General features: G+C 37.8%; 1 long non-coding RNA gene and 1 pseudogene across 1 annotated transcript in view; one reads left to right on the top strand and one right to left on the bottom strand.

Moving 5' to 3' along the window:
* Positions 1-5,624: 5,624 nt before the first annotated feature.
* Positions 5,625-21,409, top strand: part of LOC138145696 (uncharacterized) — a 64,994-nt gene continuing 49,209 nt past the window's right edge. The window contains exon 1 of the long non-coding RNA XR_011164296.1: positions 5,625-5,741. This is a non-coding gene — a long non-coding RNA (uncharacterized lncRNA). The remainder of the gene's footprint in view (positions 5,742-21,409) is intronic.
* LOC138145705 (splicing factor, proline- and glutamine-rich pseudogene) overlaps positions 9,592-21,409 on the bottom strand; it is a 41,626-nt pseudogene continuing 29,808 nt past the window's right edge.

Here is a 21,409-nt window from a genome sequence, read left to right as displayed (position 1 = left end):
TGGGCAAGGTACTTAGCCTCTGTCTGCTTCAGTTTACTCAGTCATAAAATGGGGATAATAATAGCAGGGACTAAACTTCTGCAATTCAAGAAATTATACTAAATCCTTCTTATGTTGACTGTATGCACTTGGTAAGTCCTCCATAATTCAGTTCTTTGAAACTGTAACTTTGACTCCTTCCCAATCAGTTCCTCCTTATCTCTGCCTGCTGTCTTGTGTCTGCACACATGCTGGTATTGGGTAGCACCAATCTAAATGCCCATGTGCACTGACACATGATACAGGTACTAGAATCAACTCATAGTTTTCCTCATTACAGACAAGAGGAAGGGACATTGCCAAGTCAGTAGCATCTGAGGCAGAGAAGGACAGGAAACAAAATGAAAAAATGGGGAAAAAATAGGAAATGAGATGTGAATTACAAGTGAGGCACATTGAAGAATCACATATAACCTCAATGTTTACATGATCCACCTTATTGAAATGGGACCACAAAAAAACTCATTCAAATCCTCCCCCAATGTCTTGTCTGGCTTGCTTAAATGATAACCATATGAACAGAAGCAATAACTTCTTCCTGAATGCTCAGAACATAATACAGAGTTTCATTATACAATATCAAAGTTTTATCACTGAAATAACAAAAATAAATGGTTTTTCTATTTAAGCACAGTGATTTGGTTTTGGTCACGTGTTACAATTATGTTTTATTTAATGTTCAGTGATCTGTAGGCACCTATTAAATGTGATAAAAGCAGTGGGCCCATACTCAAGGACTCCATGATAACTTGCTTCTGGGTCCTTCATGGTTCTAAGGACAGTGGTAGTTCTATTTTGGATGGGTAAAACTAAAGGTTTGCTAGGTGATTGGTACAAGAAGGGTCAAAGGAAGAAAATAAATGAGTAGTGATAGTTGATGACTCCACGCTGAAGGGCACTGATGCAGTTACTTATTGATAAAAAAAAAGAGATAAATCTGTTGCCTTCCTGAGGCAGACATATAAGATGTGGCAACAATTTTCCTGTGAATTATCTTAACAGATGACTACTACCCACTTTTGGTGATTCACGTGGGTGCAATTGGTAATCCTGGAAGGAACTTGGAATTTATTGCCAAAAAATTATGAAGTTTTGGGAAAGAAACAGAGGATTATAGAGACAGAGATGTTATTTTCATTATGGCTGCTCATCAAAGACAAGAAACGTAGAATAAATACCCAAATTTGAAAAATGAACAGTCTGGCATCAGAGAATGGGAATTATATTTCTGGACCACAGTTAAAAGTACAGGCATTACAGGCTCCTGGCCAGGGATGGAGTCACCTAACAAAGGCTGGTAGGAATGTATTTTTCTAATGTCTTGCAAATCTAAACCAAAAAAGGCTTTAAAATCAAAAGGGAAAAAGAAGAGGGAAAACTAGTTCTGTGCATCCATTAAGCTGTATGCCAGAGAGTGCAGCTGCACCTTAGGAAAAACAGTAGCAGCTGAGACATGCAGAAGATCCTACAGAACAAAATTCAGGGAAGGAACAAGAACCAAAATACTGTATGGGAGACTGAAGCAAAGGAAAGTTCCAGAAGATTGATAATAATAATAACAATAATATCAAATTTACCCAGTACTTTGAGTATTGCAGAGTACTTTATATATATTATGTCATTTGATACTCACAATAATCCTATGAGGTAGGTATCATGACTACATTATACAGAAAAGAAGGTTGAGTGACTTGCCGAGTCACTAAATTCAAATCCGCATATTTCCCAATCCTTCTTAATTTTAGTGCCTTCCTTTTCTTAATTATTTCCCCTTTTCCCTGCATAAAGTTTTTTGTACATTAAATCATGAACACCTCGAGGTCAGCGACCGTCATCTGTCTCTTTAATAAAGGAGTGCTCAACACAGCACCTGGCACATCATTAATAAATGTTTATTGACTGAATGAGCTTGACTTCAAGTTCTGTGCCACAGTTACCAGCTCATGCTGCTGCTGGCATATTAATATAAGGCTAATGTCAAAGTGCTTAAAGTTGGATTAAATTGAGATAGGCATAAAAGTATTTTTTGTAACTACCTTGGGGAAAAGACAAAAATTAATGAAGGGATGCTTGTGTAGGAAGTGGGATGATAATAAGGGATGACAAAAAAGAAGGTGGACTGTTCAATTCTTTTGTTTTCTCCAACAAGAAAAATGACCTTACAGGGGGCACTATAGACTAATAAGGAAAGATAAAATAAAAAGACAGTTGATCTTGATGAATTCAAGTCACTTGGCTCACTTGAACTATATCCCTAGGCGTTCAAATGACTTGAGGATATTATTGCTTAGGTATTGTCAGTGATACCTGAAATATCATAAATACAGGAAATTGTCCTTATTTTCAAAATAAAGGGAAGAAAATGAGATCTTTAAATACAGTCTAGTGAGCTTGGAAAAATTCTACATGGACAAAATTATAGGATGCATTGTTGAATAGATTAGTTGTGAGAACCTAGAAAAGAGGCAGAAATTACAAAGCATGTGTGTGGATGTGTGTGTTTATACATACATATGCATACAAATACACATATATACATGCATACATAAATACATGCATATATCAACAAGTTCTGTGCAACAATTCTATTTCCTTTGGGGGAAAAAAAAGCAAACAAACTTGACTTCAAGAAATATCTTGCCTGTCTCTAAGATTGGAGAGGCAGGTTTCAACACCAGTTTGTCAGAAAAAAGATCTAGAAGCTTTGGTGGACAGTGGTGGGACATAAGTAGGGCAGATATTGAATACAATATCCATTTTACAGAAAAAGAAATTGTGGCTCTGAGAGAGTAATTTTTCAAGGTCATATTATGTATATTCATTTGCCATTCTTATATCTTCAAGTCAACTGTTCTTTCTACCACACCATGGCTTGATTTCAAATCTTGTCTGTCTCTGTTACTTACTCCAGGTAACCTTGAGAGAAATTCACTTAATCAAAGCAATACATTGTATTGAAAAAAAAAATGCTGTGCTTGGAATCAGTAAGGCCTAGGTTCACATACCAGCTCATATACATACCAGCTGTGTGACCCTGGCCAAGTTACTTAACCTCTCTGATGCTCATTTTCTTCATCTGTAAAATGAAAGGGTAGGATGATTACCTCTTAGGTGTCTTACAGCTCTAAATCCACAATCCTAGGAACCTTTGTGGTTCTCGATTTATGAGCCTGTGTTATGAATACAAAAGTCATGAATTAAATGATCTCTAAAGCCCTTTCAAGCTCCAAATCCTATGAGCCTGTCTCATCATTTAAAGATGGCATCATCACAAAGTTTGGGTTGTTTTTGTATTTTAAATGAATTGATTCAGGCACATCACAATATTTTGCAGGATTAACATGCATGGTCCTGAGATCCTGTAGATCGAACCTTACTTAAGCAATGGGGAAAATTAGTCATATGTCTTGATAATCACGATAAAAAAAAATCATTTCAATGGTTCCTCTGGTTGTGAAGTATTGCTACTTTTTACATGACTTAACTCCATTAAACGTATCTGGTAACACACCATGGGAAACAGAATGTGCAACATAATCAAGATTTATCTTTATAAAACACAAATTACAAAAAGCCCCTGCAGTCATCTCTCTCCTTAGCTGCCTTCCCCATTCCCACCACCTCCTAGGTTATAATGCTTTGACCCTGAACAATGAAAGTCATTATCAATGAGGTCTATCTGGGTTTCTCAGAAAAACACTCCTCTTTGTAGAGAGAGCTCTTCTGTAAGCAAACAGTGAAGAAAAGTTATACATAAAACAAGTGTAATCTGCATTTTAAACAGCTTGAAAACTGCTCAGTTAGAAAATAGTCCATCTTTCTATTACTCCAGCCTCCAGGGTTACACCTTCCTGTTTGTGTGCAAATGATTACTTTTTAAAAGGCTGTTCGAGGACTGACAAAATATAAATATTCCTGACTAAATCCAGAAGGAAAGCAGCATGGGGAAGTTAAAGGACAGAGCACCAGACATTAGAGAAACAGAAAAGAAACTCTTCATGAAGCCATTTATCAGAAAATAGGGACTTACTCATGCTGAAAACACTGAGCAAGTACCCAGAGTGCTTCCCTCCTATACTGGACATTGCTAAGGTTTCTGGTTACTTCCAGTCCAACCAATGTTCATAGGCTTAAAACAACTGACCAGTCATCTCTCTTCCCAGGAAGCTGAGAGAATCTGCCAGTACATCTGCTTTGTATCATTTCCAAAACCAGAGGTACTAAAAATGGCTTGAAGTCTGAAAGTCTGGCTATATCCTTTGATTCTGCCCCTCACATGTTGCGGGTGCCTGCCACCTGTCAACCTTGCCCAACCTCCATGAAAAGGCAGCTGTGAGGGCTTGTATGCCATTACTATAGAAGATGGGACATTAAAATAAAAAATATTCCAGCTCTTTGATTTCGTCTGATTTTGTGGGTAATACAATAACCAGAATGAGATAGCTGAAACCAATAAAATCTGATTTATGGCATTAAAGGCAATCTTTATAGCACTTATTTATGGTACATTACATCTAAAATCCAATTTCACAGGCTGCTATTTGAAACTTTCTGTTCAATCATAAATACACTACATACACTGTACCTCTGTGCCATAGAGTTAGATTATATAAATGTCTGTATGCCCAGAAGGTATTAAAATTCGGTTACTATGGTGGTGAATGAGTTCAATAGTCATTTCCCTAACCAACTTTCCTACCAAAAGGATCCAGTCAGCACTTGAAAAAACACTGAAAACACAGGTCTTCTTATTATCATCTAAAAAAGGGAAAAAAAAGACCCAATTTTCAGGCCATCTTTGAAATTAATTGAGGAGCAGTCACAGAAAATGTGACAAAATGTGGGATTGGAGGAGATTCACAGCAGACTGCTCTGTGGGTTAAATGCATAAACCAACAAGCAAAAGCATGTGGCTGTCCAACACCCACCCACCAGCATTAATGGAACACATGTGGCTAAATCCATATAGGCTGTCTTGAAAGTCTAACCTTAAGTGTCTACATTCATCCACTTCAATGTAGAAGGCTATATTCAGTTCAATTACTATAATCATTTTCCAAGAAAGGGCAGAGAATACAATCTGACTTTCAGAAAAGTACTGTCATTTGAGCATAAGCAAGTTCACATTGATTTGCAAAGATTTTCTCCTTAAAAAAAAAAAAGTCTCTGCACACTATGCTTGCCAGGCATTAGGTAAATTTAAATTGAAAGGATTCTCCTTATCTGTGACAGGAAAGCAGTCTCTTGCTTTGTAAGAGACTTTACTTCTCAGCACTTGGGATTTATTTTCTGAATATGTCTCAGCATCATTGTCATCAACAAACCCATATTGAGTTCCCATGGTATGCATGGCTTTGTACTTGGGACTGTACTGATGAGTTACTCCAGAGAACTCTTCAGGCTTGGCACTGAAAGCAGCAATGAGGCCTTGCAGTGAATGAGATGCATGCACAGAACCTAACAACACCCTTGCAGGATTTCAAGAGACATTAAAGTTTGGATGTGGCTAAAATACTTGAGCTTGGAATGAATGAAGGAAACAACATTGCAATTGCAATTAAGCAATTACTATGAGCAAAGGAATGTTTTAAATGCTAGGCATACAAACAGAAAGGGAAGGCAGTTCCTACTCTGAAGATTACAATCTAATCAGAAGAGAGAACACAGCATAGAGTCAGAAGGGTCCACAGGTTCCAAAGCAGGTAACGAATCTTGTGTTATGTCGTTTCCATTAATAAAACTAAACCTGCTTCTTGTGTTGAGCTATTTGAAGGTGCAAAGAATGGTGGTGAGAACTTACTTTTCTGGGTTTTCAGGAACTGTGGCTATTCAGGAGACAGGTAGTGCTTATAGCACTAAGACAATCTACTGACAATACACATCTCCACCAAAGTTGCCCTTTGGGTTGGTATCTGTGGGAGTGCAGGTTGGTAGTAGGGTTGGTGCTATTCCTGAGGCTCTTGGGCTGACACCAGCCTGTCAAAATCAGCTGTGGGGATTGCAAGCTCCTTCTCTAGTAGAACTGCTCTCCTCAATGCCATTTGTGGGAGGCTGGCTAGAAACATGACTGATCTCTGAAGGATAGTATAATTCCCTCAACTCTTGAGTCTGTCTGTGTGCCTGTAATAAGAATGCAAATTTAAGATCTTCCCTGCCCGTAGGCTTAAGTACACCTGGAGCCTGTGGTGGGAGGCTTGTTTCTCTGGAGATACTTTTTGATTGGGCAGTGGGTCAAGAAGGTTGTTACATTCTCTGAGCCAGAAGAAGGCTATATAATCCCTGATGTGAATAGAAGGAGGTTAGCTCAACCTTCAGAGAGTGAGGTCTTAAAATGAGGATAAAAGAAGGGGGAAATCTGAATCTGCTCAAATCATTGGTTATTAATAACCTCTCACACTCCTTTTATCTTGTTACTTCAGTTAAGCTCATTTGACTGCCCAGTCAGTGATAGCTGGCAACAGTGGGGATGAGTATGATTGGCCCCTTCTCCACAGACTTTGCTCCACTGGCTGATGCCTTTAGAGGCTTTGAGATGAAGTGAGACACTGGTCTCACCAGCAACAGTAAAGGCATAACTGAAATCTTTGTATCTGGGGCAACACAAACCAAGATTAGGGACAATGGCATATGATGGAACAAAAAATGACACACAAATCAAAATTTTGAACCAGGGTACTAAACACAACATGCAGAGTAAGCAATACTTCAAGGCTTCACTAGGAGAGACTACTTCCACAGAAGGGGAGAGGTAGTAGTACACGTTAAGACTGTGGAAGAGCTGCTTAGAGTAGGTTGCCAGGGGGAACAAATGAGTGACCTGCTAGCATCCTATTTTATATAATTAATTCTTCTTACCAATCAGGTGTTAAGCTCTGTGGTGTCTATGCTACTGAGGGACTACAAGCATTCAGTGTCTTTTAAATTTTGTATTCTGCGATAAAACCCCATGCCTTAGATATGACTCCAGTCAGCACAGGAATCTTCAATATTTTTATCCTAAAGCTTTCAACCATTCTAATATTTCTCTTTTACCCTAGTGGGTTTTAATTACTACTACTCTCTAGACCCAGTCTGAACCAAAAAAACAAAAAAGTTTGTATATATTGAGTCTACTGAAGTATATAATTTGGGAGTAAATACCCTGGAAAATACTTAGGAAGTCTAAGGTCAAAATGATCCCATTTGGAATAAACATGATAGAAAGAGACTACTGAAAATAGAGAAACATATGGAAAACAAGCTGTCTCTTAAAATTCACCTCAATTATCATAGAATCAATGTAAATGGTTGGAAGCCAAGGAAAGGGATTAATCGTGTGGAAAAACAAACAAGAAATGGAGACTAGAAGCATGCTGATACACTAAATTCCTTTTGAAAATGAATTTGTGAGATTTGATCAAGTAATTAATTGTTAAAGTATTTTTAACAAGGTCTCTCAGCTCAAAAGATGGAAAGCTTAAGTTGCCTCGTTAAGTCTTGTCCAATGAGGTAGTCATGGAAGAGTGTTGCAGGGTGCCATTCAATTAAAATGATTGTGGACTAAACAACTCTACAGCACGGTGAAGAAGTAACTTAAAATAAGCAGTCCCAGAACTCAGAAGTGAATACATTTCACATTCATTTCTTCAATACATAGTGATTAAAGACGTGCAAGTCTTCCAAAAAGCCCCAATCAAATGTCTCATTATGTTGAAGAGGTGAATTGGGATCTCAAATCTTCTATCAGGGATGCACAAGCTCTGTCAGGTTTGATCAAGATAGAAAGGCTTCAGTAATAGAATAGTTGAACAAATCAAGTACATTTTCAGAGACTTTTGAGATGTCTTGACTCCATGGTATTAAAAAAAAATTCAACAATAACTTGATCCCGGAGAAAGCAATGTCACCAAACATGAGAGTTGGGAATATTTTATAAAGTGTTGTCCATAGTGTTAAATGTTGTAGAGATGCAAGAGAAAGGAAAATAGACATTTAAGGTGGTAGATATTTGTTGTTAGTCACTTTTTTGTTATTAATAAGATCCAAGTATTCTTTCTCTCCTTCTGATACTCTGTGGATCAAACCTTCATTACCTTTATAATTATATCTTCTGCCAAAAGCTCCTTTGGGTTATCTATTTCTAATTCTTTTCCCCCGTTATTGTTCTCTCTGGTTCCATTTCCATTTGGTTCCATTTCATTTAAGCACATTTAGATCATCTGTGATGGCTCTGTAGACCTTGATGGTGGGAAAAAAAAGTTTGCTTTCAAAACTTTTCAGCTCTCTTCAATTTGTTATTCCTTTTACATTTCTATCTTTAAATACCTTCTGAATGATTTTGTTGTTTTACTTGCTGAACTTTCTTTAAAATGCTTTTTATCCCCTAATGCCTCTCTCTAATTTTTGATGAAATGGTGTTCATAATCTTCCATTATCCTTCTCTTCAAGATGTTACTATGAGCTTGTTTTCAAAACTTTTATTATCACTCTGCTTCACAAGTAAGTCAAATTCCCTAATTAGGGAAAGGTTCATCCAGCTGGTGACCTAACCACTGGATGATGGATTCTTCAATATTACAACCCAAGAAGCAACCAACAATACAAAATGGCCCTCACTGATCTGTGGGCACATTTTGGTTTCTATAGTGACAAAGGAATGGTGACCAAAAAGAGAGTGGGAGGGTCCTAGATACCACACATTTTTTAGACTGTCTAAAAGCTATCATTTATAAATATATTTTTGTCCAGTGACCTATAAGTATACATGCTAACTACAGAAATAGAAATAATTTGATTTCAGCATTCTTGCTAAAAAGAGAATGGAAAAAAAGAAGAAAGTTGCAACTAAATGGCTCAGAGATTCTCCTTGAGGAGGCAAATAAATGAGTTGGAAGAGTTGCGTTTATCATAAGTACAAAGAAAACAAAAAATAATGATGTCATGGAACATTTGGTCATCTCATAACACAGTGCTTAGGTTAAGGATTTGCAAAAAGATGATTATGAAAATAATTGCAGAATATGGATTGATATCTTTTGGAGAGGATGAAATGGCAACAGAATTTCATAAGGGAATTGATGAGGGCCTCTAAATAACGTGAATTACATTCTAAGTGACCTCAATGGAAACAGGAGGAACAGGTGAGGATGTGAGATATATATTGGAGGAAAAAACTGGGTCAGTAATAAGGAATGAGAAAGGCCAAAGACTTATTGTAGACTACACAAGAATCTTACTCCTAGAGTTAATGAATATTTTCTTTTATTTAAAAAAGCAAAAAGTGCTGAGCATGGCAAACATTGAACATTTTTAAAGAAACATTTGTTTTATTTTTTTAATAGAAAGGAAATAACTTCCTATTGATTGGGAGTCCTTCCTAAACCTGCTGTTCATGCATAGTCACACTACCAACTTCTTAGAATAAAGAACAAAATTTATACAAAAAAAATGAATAAAAATGAGGGGATAATAAGCCATGCAATTAAAAAAACAGTAATCTGACTTTTTTTTAAAAAATATAGCTAGTTTTTTCAATTTATTTGAAGCACATTTAAAAAACAATTGGTACACTTTGGGAATTCAGTGGCACCAGGTACACTGCCATAACTTTAGGGATGTTATACATGAAAAAAAAAAAGGTAGATTTTCTCCCTTTTTGAAATACTGAATTACATAATTTTACTTACCCAAACAGACCACTTACAAATATTAGGTCAATAAATTTCTAACATCCATAAAAATGTAGCTTTGTTACTAAAATGCAAGAATTAAAAAGATAGGTGTATAAACAAGAAAAGACAAAAAACAAATTGGAATGAAAGCCTAGATATCACATCTAAAATAGGGGCTTTTTGTTTGGGCCTTCATATTCTTCTCTCCCTCTACCATATGCTGCGGGAGTTCAAGGTCCCATTCCTCAAGGGCCCTGCCCACCCACAGGCCATGTCACTTCCCATCATGGAACCACTCAGGGCTGTTGGTGGAACGCCAGGGCTGGCCTCATAACCTATGCCACCGCCACCGAAAGGTCGAAATTTCTGGCTTCCTGAGCCAGAGGGATCTCCCATGTTCATTGTTCCTGCACCCATTCTTATCTCTCTCTCCCGTGGATCCATGTAACCCATCCGACTGTAACTTTCTTCTCTTTGTCGTTTCATTTGCTCTTCCATTTCACGTTGGCAAATCATCATTTCTTCTCCTCTTCTACGTCGTTCTTCCTCTTGTCTTAACTGTATTTCTTTGCATTTCTGAATCATGAAGTTCCTCCATCTGTCTCAGATCTTCTTTGCCTCATTAGATCCTGGAGCAAAAGATTTGTCTGATGCTCATGATATGCATCTTCTATTTCACTTTCCAGTTTGTCTTTTGCATTTTTCATGTTTTTTTTTCAACCTGTTCCCTTTGCTGCTTTTCCATTTCATCTAAAGACCATCTTCATCATCCAGTTGCTAGTGTGGTTCCACAATGACTGGACCAGGGGTTGTTGTCACCAAAAACACTCCTTCACTGCATCATTCAAATACTTTTCTTGCAGCTGGCTTAGAAGCAAATTCAACAATGCCTTTTCCAGTAGATCTTCCTCAATCATCAACAATAACAACAGCCCTTTCAATAGGTCCAAATTGGCTGAATGCTTCTTCCAATAATTCACTGGAAACACAGGGTGAAAGATTTCGTACAGAGAGGCCAGCGGCATACGTGGCAAAACGAACACGAAGTTTTCGCCCTCTCGTGGGTATATCATCAAGTTCTGCTTTTGCAGTTTCTGCCAGGGCTCTAGATTACAGTTTGATGAAACTGAATCCTTTACCCTTGTTGATAAAGACTTCACCAGCTTCTCCATATTTAGCAAATAATCTTTTAGAGTCTTCGTCTGTAATATCAGCTGGCAGATTTCCAACAATAACCCACATCTCTGTGTGTAAGTTTTCTCTCCAGGCCTCCTCAACAGAGACAAATTTGCTTTAAAGTCCTCGGAGGCTGAGATCTTCTTGCAGCTGCCGGAGGCCCGCCCAGGGAGGGCCCCTGGTGATGGGGCGGTGGCGGTGGCTACTGCTGGTGATACCACGTGGTGCTGCGGCCCCCTCTGGGCTTCTGGTGCCCTCCGGGAGGAGTGAGGCCAGGCCAGCCAGGCTTCGACCCTGTGGGCATCTTGCCTTTGGGCTCGCCAGGGCTCAGATCCAGCTTAAGCCCCGCGGCTGCCGAGGGCGGAGGGGGCAGCCCCCGCTTGAGCCAGAGGACTCCGAGGCAAGTGAAGAGGTCTGCTGAGGCCCCCAGGAGGGGCCGACGGTCAGGGAGGCCGTGGAGCCTGGGCCGGTAGGGCCCTCCGAGCCCCGGGTCGGCGCGGACTGAGCGTAGACAGAAGCCCGCGCGCCGGTGCCTGCCTTGGTTCGGGGGCTGCTGCCGGGAGGGAGGCCTGGCTTCGGCGGGTCGGCGACGAAGCCTGTTGCTTTTGTTGCTGTGCCAGTACCTGCGCTGCAGGCGGCGGGATGGAGGACTTAGGCCCAGACCCGGCCTGGCCCCAGCAGCCCCCCATTCTGGCTCGGGCCCATGCCCGGCGGCGGTGAACGGAGTCATGGCTTAGGCTGCCGCCGCCGCCCCCGCGACTCCCGAACCGATCCCGGGACAGGTCCGTGATCAGGGGGCGGGCGAGGCAGAAGAGGAGGGACCGTGGAGGTCACCTCGCTGATCACAAAATGACGGCAGACCCAAGCCCACTAATCTGACTTTTAAAGATAAGCTGCTGCTGATGAAACTGGAATGTGGACAGAAGAAAGTGCACAGACACGAAGTAAAATCATTTCATGTAGAATTTTAACCACCATAAACCAACTGCTGCGGCACAGATACTAAAAGAACCTTAAAGGTAAGTTAATCGGGAAACGTTTGACTTTCTGGTGAAGCTGAGTAACAATAAAAGTTTTGAAAACCACCTCATTTGTGAAATCTTAAAGAACAATGGAAGATGATTAGCATCATTGCATCATCAATCTGAGAGAAGCATTAGGGCATAAAGCACATTTTAAAGAAGATTCAGTGAATGGAACAACCGAACAGAAGCATTCAGAAGGCAGTTAAGGACGGAAATGCCAAGAGAGTAACCAACAGAAGAGAGCTGGGAAAGGTTGTGGAAACAAACTCTTTTCCACCATCCAGAGCTACAGAGCATCTTAGAGACTCCTAAATGTGCCTAGAAGGGGGAGAGAAATGGAACCACAGAGAACAATGATGGGGAAAGAGAATTGGAGTTAGATCACCCAAAGGAGATCATGGCAGATGATATAAAGGTGTGATCCGCAGAGTATCAGAAGAAGAGAAAGATACTAGAACTGTATTAATAACAAAAAAAGTGACTAATAGAACAAATATCTACCAACTTAAATGTCTATTTTCCTTTCTCTTCTTGATATCTCTACAGCATCTGACACTATGGAAAACCTTCCATAAAATATTCTCACCTGTCAGGTTTTGTGACATTGCTTTCTCCTGGATTTCCTCCTATCCATCTAACCACTCTTTCTAGCTCTCTTTTGCTAGATTATTATCCATATAATTCTCTTTACCTGTCTTTGTGTCCCAAGGCTCTGTCCTAGGCCTTCCTGTTTCTCTGCACTCATTGAGTGACCCTATCATCTTTCATGGGTAAAAAAAAAATCATCTTTATGCAAATGAGTGCAATGTATATATTTAGCCTTAGGCCCTGACCACCAATTTCCTATGACAAACAGACCCATGAACTAATGAGCATTTCAAACTGAATGTCCTATAGGTGTTTGAAACTCTAAAAATATTTCTCTTTATCCCTCAAATCTACCCTTTTCTTGAATTTTTATATTTTTATCAAGGGACTACCATTGTTCTAGTCTTCCAGATTTGCAACTTAGATATCTTCCTTGGATACTTCTTCTTCAATACATATATCCAAACAGTTTGTCCTTTCTAACTTCACAACATTTATGGTTATATTTCTTTCTCCTGACTTCACCACAACCCTAATTCAGGACTTCATCATATCTTGCCTAGATTATTTCCGTCCTTCTTCATTAGTTTCTTTGCCATAAGTCTGTCCCCTCTCCAAGCCAACTTCATATAGCTACCAAGATTTCCCTGAAACACAAAGCTGACTTTATCACTTTCATGTTCAAACTCGAATTGCTTTCAAATTAATTCAAAGATCAAATACAAACTGACCCCAAACTTTCATTATGTTTAGATATTTTTTTCCCCTTCACATAATCTACAGTCAGGGCTTCTTACTATTCCTTATAATTGATGCACCATTTCACACCTCTTTGCCTTTGTATTTGCTGACTCTTATTTTTAGAATGCACTCCTTTTTTAGAATCCCTGGCTTCCTTCAATATTCAGCTCAAGCAGACCATAAAGCTTGAACTCTATTCTGGGCTTATTTTGTATTTACCTATATGTGTATTTTAGGCACACCTAGGTGGCACAGAGGATAGAGCACTGGGCCTGGAATCAGAGAGACTCATTTTCATAAATTCAAATCCAGACTCAAATATATAGTAGCTGTGTGGCCCTGGGCAAGTCACCCTGTTTACCTCAGTTCCACATCTGTAAAATGATCTGGAGAAGGAAATGGCAAATCATTCCAGTATCTTTGCCCAGAAAACCTCCAAAAATGGGGTCACAAAGAGTCAGACAAAATTGAACAACAACCATAACAATATGTGTATTTCAGATTGTGGAGCAAAGTCCATTTCAGACTTTGCCCCTTGAATTGCCATCTTAAGTGATCCATCCTGGGATTGTAAAGTATGTGCCTCTTTCAGAGTTTCATTGACCAGTGTAAAGAAATATGCATTTATTTGGCATAACAAGTTCTTTCATCAACTTGAGTGTCATAGGATTCTGACATTTGGATAAAGGCAATTGATATGAATCAGGAATTATGATTTTTGAGAGGATCAGCAAGACTCCTTGGGTCATTGTGGAAAAAAAAGAACAAAAAACAACTAGGCAGCTCTATAGTCATTTGAAAAAGGAACCTGGCAGTTGAGAGAATAGACAGATCAGTGGAAAGGATTCAGCTGTTGATACCCTCCTCACAGAATCACAGGATTTGAGAATGAGAAGAGACTTCTTTGTTCAGATAATCACACAGCAAAAGGAATCCCTATGAATGTGTGGTAATTTTAGCATTTGCTTGAAAGAATAAGGAATGAATTACTTCTTTAGACAACTCCATTCTACTTTTGGACGGCTCTAATATTAGGAAGCTTTTTCCTGAAACTGAACCTAAATTTACCTCTTTGAACCTGTACTCACTGCTGTTGATTGTACTGCATGGGACCAAATGTGACAGAATTAGTCCCTGCTCTTCTTGAAAGCCCTTAAAATGCTTGAAAATTGCTATCATGTCATTGCAGTCTCCTCCATCAGGTTTTCTCATCTCTAGCCTAAGCATTTCTTCAAGCCCCTTCAAGCAATCCTTGGACTCAATGCATGACATGAACTCAAGGGCTATCACCATACTGGTTGGCCTTCTCTGGATACTCCCTAGCATATCATTGTCCTTAATCCATGCCCTCAAGAACTGAAACCAAAACTCCAGGTGAGATCTGATGGGATGATAGCAGAGTAAAATGTGACTATCATTTCCATATTCCTGGAGGAAGCACCCCTTGCTGCAGCCCAAGATTACAATAGCTTTTTTGGCTGCCACATCACATTGCTGTATCATGTAAACCTTGCAGTTCACTAAATCATCTTAGATCCTTTTCATAGCACTTGTGATTCTATATCTTCCCTGTCTTATATTTGCGAAGTTATTATTTTTTATGTACCAAAGTACAAGATTTTGCATTTATCTAGACTGATCTTCATCTTGTTAGTGTCAGCCCAATGAACTCTCCTGCCAAGATCCTTTTGGCTTGTGACTCTTCCATCTATTGCGTTAGTTACCCCTCTTAGTTTTAAATTATCTGTTAATTTGATGGGCATATTCCTATGTATGCCTTTATCTAAGGAATTGATAAAAAAAATGTAACAGCATAGGGCCAACCACAGATCCTTGAGTACTCCACTAGAGACCTTTTGCAATACTGAAATTGTACCAGACTCCTGTGCCAATGCCCAGTTGTGAATCCATCTGATTATATTATTGTCTGATTGATTTTACTCCAAAAGAAATTATATTATTGTCTAATTTGTCTCACTTCACAAATATGAAATTCTTTATAAAAATCTTCCCGCAGTATTTGCCTTAATGGTAACATGGTTCCTATCAAAACGAGGTTAAACTAACATAATTTGTTATTGGTGAAGCTGTACTGGATCTTTGAACCAGTTTGCCTTCTTGGTACCTGCTAACCATATCTTTTATGACCATTCTAGAATTTTCCCAAGCATCAAAGCCAGGTTCACTGATCTAAAGCTTTTAGACTCTGTTCTCTTGCCTTTTTTGAATTTCTGGACATTTACCTTTCTCCAAACTTTTGTCATCTCTCATTTTCATGATCTTTCAAAAATCACTGGCAGTTATCTGCAATCTCATCTGCCAGTACTTTCAGGACCCAAGGATATAGTCCATCTTGGCTGGTTAACTTGAATTCATCAAGGGCACTTTAATACTTCTTTGCTATCTCTTGACTTCAGTATCAACCCCCTCAATAATTTTCTTTTGTTCTCTCATTCCCAGGGTAAAGATAATTCTCATTTAACAGAGAATAAAATAATTAAATAAGAATTGCTCAACTCTACCTTCTATATTTATTAGTGGTCACCATCCTATTCATCGCAAGCAAGGATTCTATCTCTTCCCCACTCCTCCTTTTCTCATCAATATGACTAAAAGTCAAGCAAGCAAAACGTGTCTTTCTTGTTGTCCTTAACTTCCCTCATGAGCCTCAGTTCATTCTGGGGTTCAAATGACTCTTTTTTGAATACCATGCCAATCTCTTATATTCATCTAGTGTTTAACTGGCCTTCCATTTTCTGCACATTTGTTTTAAAAATCCAAATTAGCAGATGAGTTTCCTCTGCATGTGTATCCACTGCTTCAGAAAACTCCCATTTTATTTTCCTGATTGGTATTGCTCCCCCTTGAGTCTTAAGGATTTTATTTTTGAACACTGCCTTTGGAAGGCAGGTCTAATTCATTTATATGAGTTCTAGTTTCTTGATCTATGAAATGAGGGAGTTGGAGGAGATAGGCTCCAAAATCCCTCCCAATTCTAAGTCTATGACTTAATGTTTTTGTACTGTAGGGGAGAAATATACATCAATAGACTCCCTTCAGTAGTGCTGTCAAACAACTACTGCTAATTTTTCTCATTCTTCTTAGTTTGAGAATGAAAATAAAAATAGTAAAAACTACTCAATAGGACATTCCATGAGAGTGAACAATGGCTCGACATTTAGAGGAAAGGACATTAGTTTTGGAAACAAAATGCTGAGTTTTGAGTGCTATAACATTCTGAAATATTTGTTATGGGGATTTAAGTTTCTAAAAGAGCTTTGCTATCTAAGAAGTAAAACTAGTGGCCTCAAAAAAACTGGGGTTCACTCTACATCATATTAATAGAGGAACAGACGGAATCATAATTGTTCTCAGCAAATTTCTTTTTTCTCTCCAATACTGTGCTCACACTTATACAAGAAAATGAAAAAATATCCTTTTGCTCCAGACTTAAAATTGTTGCACAAACAATAAGGAAAACTACTATTACACATATTCTTGAAGGATACCAAATTTTCCTGCTAGATCATTTATGAGGAACCATTGCTTCACCAATGGAAACGGGACATCATGTGGGTCAAAATATAGTTTTATATTCCTTATGGAGAAAAATTCACTCATATCCCCCTCCCCATTTGGCAGATGGTAGATATTTTCAACAAAGGCTGAAAAGGGATAAGGGATATAAAGGGAAATGAATGTCTTACAAAAACGTATCTAAAAAGAACAAGGATGAACTTAAGCCAAATTTCTGCAGCTCTCTTGTAGGGGTATCTATATACCTATATATCTATCTTTATAGATAGGTGGATGTGTGGGTATATGTATATACACACAGATAGGTAGATAGATAGAATATAGAAATATAAATATATAAACTTCAAATTAGGAGATTAAATAAAACCACAAAATTTCACATTTTCAGATTTAAGAGCTGGAAAATGTTTAAGTATCTATAAAAAGACCAATTGTTTTACATTTTGTCCATGGTTTTTATTTATAAGCCCCTCTGAGCCTTTGATGAAGTTTTAATACTTGGTTGAGCTAACAAGAAATCTGCTTTCCTTAAATCAATATAATCAACCTCCCCTCAAGACAAGCTTCAGTGAAAGTCCCCTAAATAAACCATTCTTTTGCAAACATTTCACATGAGAGATTTGGTTGCCACTTCCCATTATGCAATTAGAAAGGGGAGGTGGACAAAGAAAACAAAAAAAGTAAAGTATTTAAAGTAACTATATGGTACAGTGGATGGAGTTGTGGACTTGAATCAGGAAAATCTTAGTTCAAATCCTACTTCAGACATTTACTGACTCTCTATAAATGACCCTGGTAAGACATTTAACCTCAGTCTGACTCAGTTTCTTCATATGTAAAATGGGAATAATAATAATAGCACCTACCTCCTAGGATTGTTACAAGGAAAAAATGAGAAAATAACTATATTTCCAAACCTTAAAGTATTATAAAAATGCAGTGGTGGTGATGGTAGTAGTTTAAGTAGTAATATTAATAATCTGCTTACTTAAGTTCTTATTCCTTTTCTCTACTTATGTGGCTGCCACCCTAGTTCAGTCTTCCCTCCAAGACTAGTTTACCAACCTCCCAATTGTTATTACTCCTTCCTGTCTCTTCTTTCTCCAAATTCATTCTCCCTTGTGCAACCCCCCCCAAAAAAAAATCTTCCTAAGGTAGAAACCTATCTATCTAATTATCTATCTATCATATAGCTCTTAGGCTCAGAAACTTTTAGAAAATTGGTCTTGCTTCTGAGATAAAATCTGACTCTTCATCCTGACATTCAGGGGTCTTTTCATTCTGCTTTATTTCACATTACCCCCATTGCCTTAAAGTACCCTCTTTGCATCCTAACTGAATTAATTGTTCTCAACTTAACACTTCATTCCCTGAGTCTTGTGCTTTCATCTAAGAGACTCTCTATACTAAATCAAGCCAGCAAGTCAGCAAGTAGGTCCCATTGTCTGTCTTCAAGACTTCACTCTTCCATGAAGACAATTGAGATTTCTCAAGTGATTGAGTTCTTTTCAAAATGTGTTGTATTTAGTTAACTGCATATATACTGTATCATCCTTTAGAATATAAGCTCCTTGACAGCAGAGACTGTTGTGTTTTTGTTCTTATATCCCTTGCATAAAGTACAGTACCCTGGTAATACCAAACTTGGAATGAATTTCTTTTAAATTTAGTTGAATTCAATTGACTTAGAACTTGACTATCATTCACCAATTGATAAATGGTCAAGGGACATGAACAGAAAGTTTCAGAGGAAGAAATTTGGAAATCTATAATCATATGAAAAAATGCTCTAAATCATTATTGATTAGAGAAATGCAAATCAAAACAATTATTAGGGATCATATCTCACAAGTCAGATTGGCTAACATGACAAAAGAGGAAAATGATAAATGCTGGAGAAGATGTGAGAAATTGGAAATCTAATGCATTGTGGGTGGAGTTGTGCACTGATCCAACCATTCTGGAGAGCAATTTTGAACTATGCCCAAAGGCTATAAATAAGTGCATACCTTTTGACCCAGCAATACCACTTCTATGTAAGAGATCATACAAGTGGGAGGAGGACACATATGTACAAAAATATTTATAGCAGCTTTTTTTTGTACTGGTAATAACTGGAAATCAAGGGGATGCACTTAAACTGGGGAATGGCTAAACAAGTAGTTGTATATGAATGTAATGGATTATTATTGTGCTATAAGAAATTAGGAACAGATGGAGTTCATAATAACTTGGAAAGAATTATATGAACTGATGCTGAGTGAGGGGAGCAGAACCAGGAGAACATTGTAAAAAATTAAAGACCCATTGTATATGTGATGACTAACTTTGATAGATTTGGCTCATCTCAGCAAGTCAATCTTCTAAGACAACTCCAAAAGACTCATGATGCAAAAGGCTATTCACATCCAGAGAAAGAATTAGGGAATCTGAATGCAGATTGAAGCAAATTATTTGCTCTCTCTCTTTTTTGTTTTGTTTTGTTTTGTTTCTCTCATGGCTTGTTCCATTGTTTATAATTCTTTACAACCTGACTATTGTGAAAATATGTTTAATGTGAAGGTATATGTGGAACCTCTATCAAATTGCAAGCCATCTTGGGTGGGAGGAGAAGGAGGGGGAGAAAATTCAGAACTCAAAAACTTGTGGAACTGAATGTTGTAAACTAAAATAAATAAATTTAAAAGAAAAAATAAGAACTTGACTATATAAAAAGCAATCAAATAGTTAATACTTATTTAACAACACTCTTGAAAGGAGGAGTAGAATCTGTCTCTGCAGGTAGAAGGAATGGCCTGGATCCATTCTGAATTTTTCCTAATCTCTTTAGTCAAGGAAATATATCATGATTTGGGGATAAAGGTAGGGAGACTTTGGGAAGTCATGAGAAAAAGAGTACAGATACCATGAAGGAGAGAGGGTGATGACTCTCCCTTTTAAATAATCTGTGATATTTAGACTATTCTGTTGAGTTTACTCTATTATATTTTAATGGAAAATACAATCACAAAAATTTATATATATGCAAAACGTTCAGTTATTTTTCAGTCCCGCCCAACTCTTTTTGAGTCCATTTGGGGTTTTCTTGACAAAGATGCTGGAGTGGTTTGCCATTTCCTTATCCAACTCATTTTACAAAAGGGGAAACTGAGGCAAATAGGATTAAGTGATTTACCCAGGGTCACATAATTAGTGTCTAAGGCCAAATTCAGATCTTCCTGTCTTCAGCTCTAGAACTCTGTTGTACCACCAAGTTGTCCCATGTGGCTGTTATACATAAAAACATATACGCTCACACACATGTGTGTACACATATCTATATATACATGTGTATGTTTATATTCTTATATTTATCTTTCTGTATGAATCTATTTTCCATTAAAATAGGTATAAGGTCTATAGTCTAGTTTTAATCTTAAATGTCTGACTATTTTTGTGTACATATATATGTACATATGTAAAGAAGTATGTTTATCATGTAAATTATTTATGTCTACATGCATCTGTAAAGATGTGTCTCACAGGTAGGAATGGACAGATATCTCTAAAGTCTCTTCCATCCTCCCTTCTCTAAGATAGACTTTGATTACTGCTAGGAGATTGATGCCAGAATGATGACCACTCTATTCTCAGACAAATTGTCTCAGGCTAGAATTATATCTATCCATCTCTCTAAATATTGCTAGTCCAGGGGAAATAGTTTTTCAGTTAAAACTTAGATTTTTATTTCTATCCCTTTACAGGGAAGTAGTATCCCAAACTATATACCTAATGGTAAACCTCTTTGTCCTAAAAATGTCAGGTCTACAAAAAATACACAGAACAAATAAGAAATAAACCTGTTGATCCAAACTGATTGCAAATAGAAATCAGAAAAGGTATATGGAGGAGAATATGCCAGACAATACATGAAGTGAGTGAATTCTCCTAATATAAATGAAATCTCTCATCTCAAGCAAGAGACAGACTCCCAAATTTGACCCAATTTTTAGAAGTTTCTGGTGTAGTAAACTGGGAATAATAGGTGTTGACAACTCTATATGTTGCTTTCTTCCTACAGTCTTTCTGTCTGTTCAGGGACTACTCCCTGAAGAGAATTTGGAACCTTATGTTTTCTCTCTATAATTTGGAAGCCAGAAGAACAAGATCTTTCTTGTCCCAAGCTCTAGACAACTCCACTCCCTCACACAGGTGCTGAGCAATGAATAATCAGTCTCCTACAATGAAAAAAGTCTTTTGCAAATAAATGCATCACATATGTAACAGGGCAGAGACAACTAAGCAAAAAATAAAAAATCCCCTTAAGTGATATCCCGAGGACAGATGTGTTCATGCTTCTCATTGTTGTTGTGTGGTGAATAATTAGAAAGAGTTTTTCTATAGGCAACATTTTTTTTTCTTTAAAAGAAGTTTCTTCTTTAAATCGTTTTTTTCAAGGTATTTTATTTTCAATAAATTAAATTGGAAGCATTGTGATGTGTTTCATTTCACTGAATTAATATCTTCTCTATTTTCCTCTTTGGGGGGAAAAACTGTTTGAGGATTGTGGCAGAAGGTTAAAAGGGAAGCAAGAGAGTCAGTGAGAGAGAGAGAGAGAGAGAGAGAGAGAGAGAGAGAGAGAGAGAGAGAGAGAGAGAGAGAGAGAGAGAGAGA

The sequence above is a fragment of the Petaurus breviceps genome, unplaced genomic scaffold, assembly GCF_028583685.1.
Source record: "Petaurus breviceps papuanus isolate PSGF00001 unplaced genomic scaffold, PetGlider_PUasm1.0 90743, whole genome shotgun sequence".
Taxonomy (NCBI): Eukaryota; Metazoa; Chordata; class Mammalia; order Diprotodontia; family Petauridae; genus Petaurus; species Petaurus breviceps.
The sequence above is the reverse complement of the archived record's forward strand: the minus strand, read 5'-3'. Positions and strand labels throughout refer to the sequence as shown.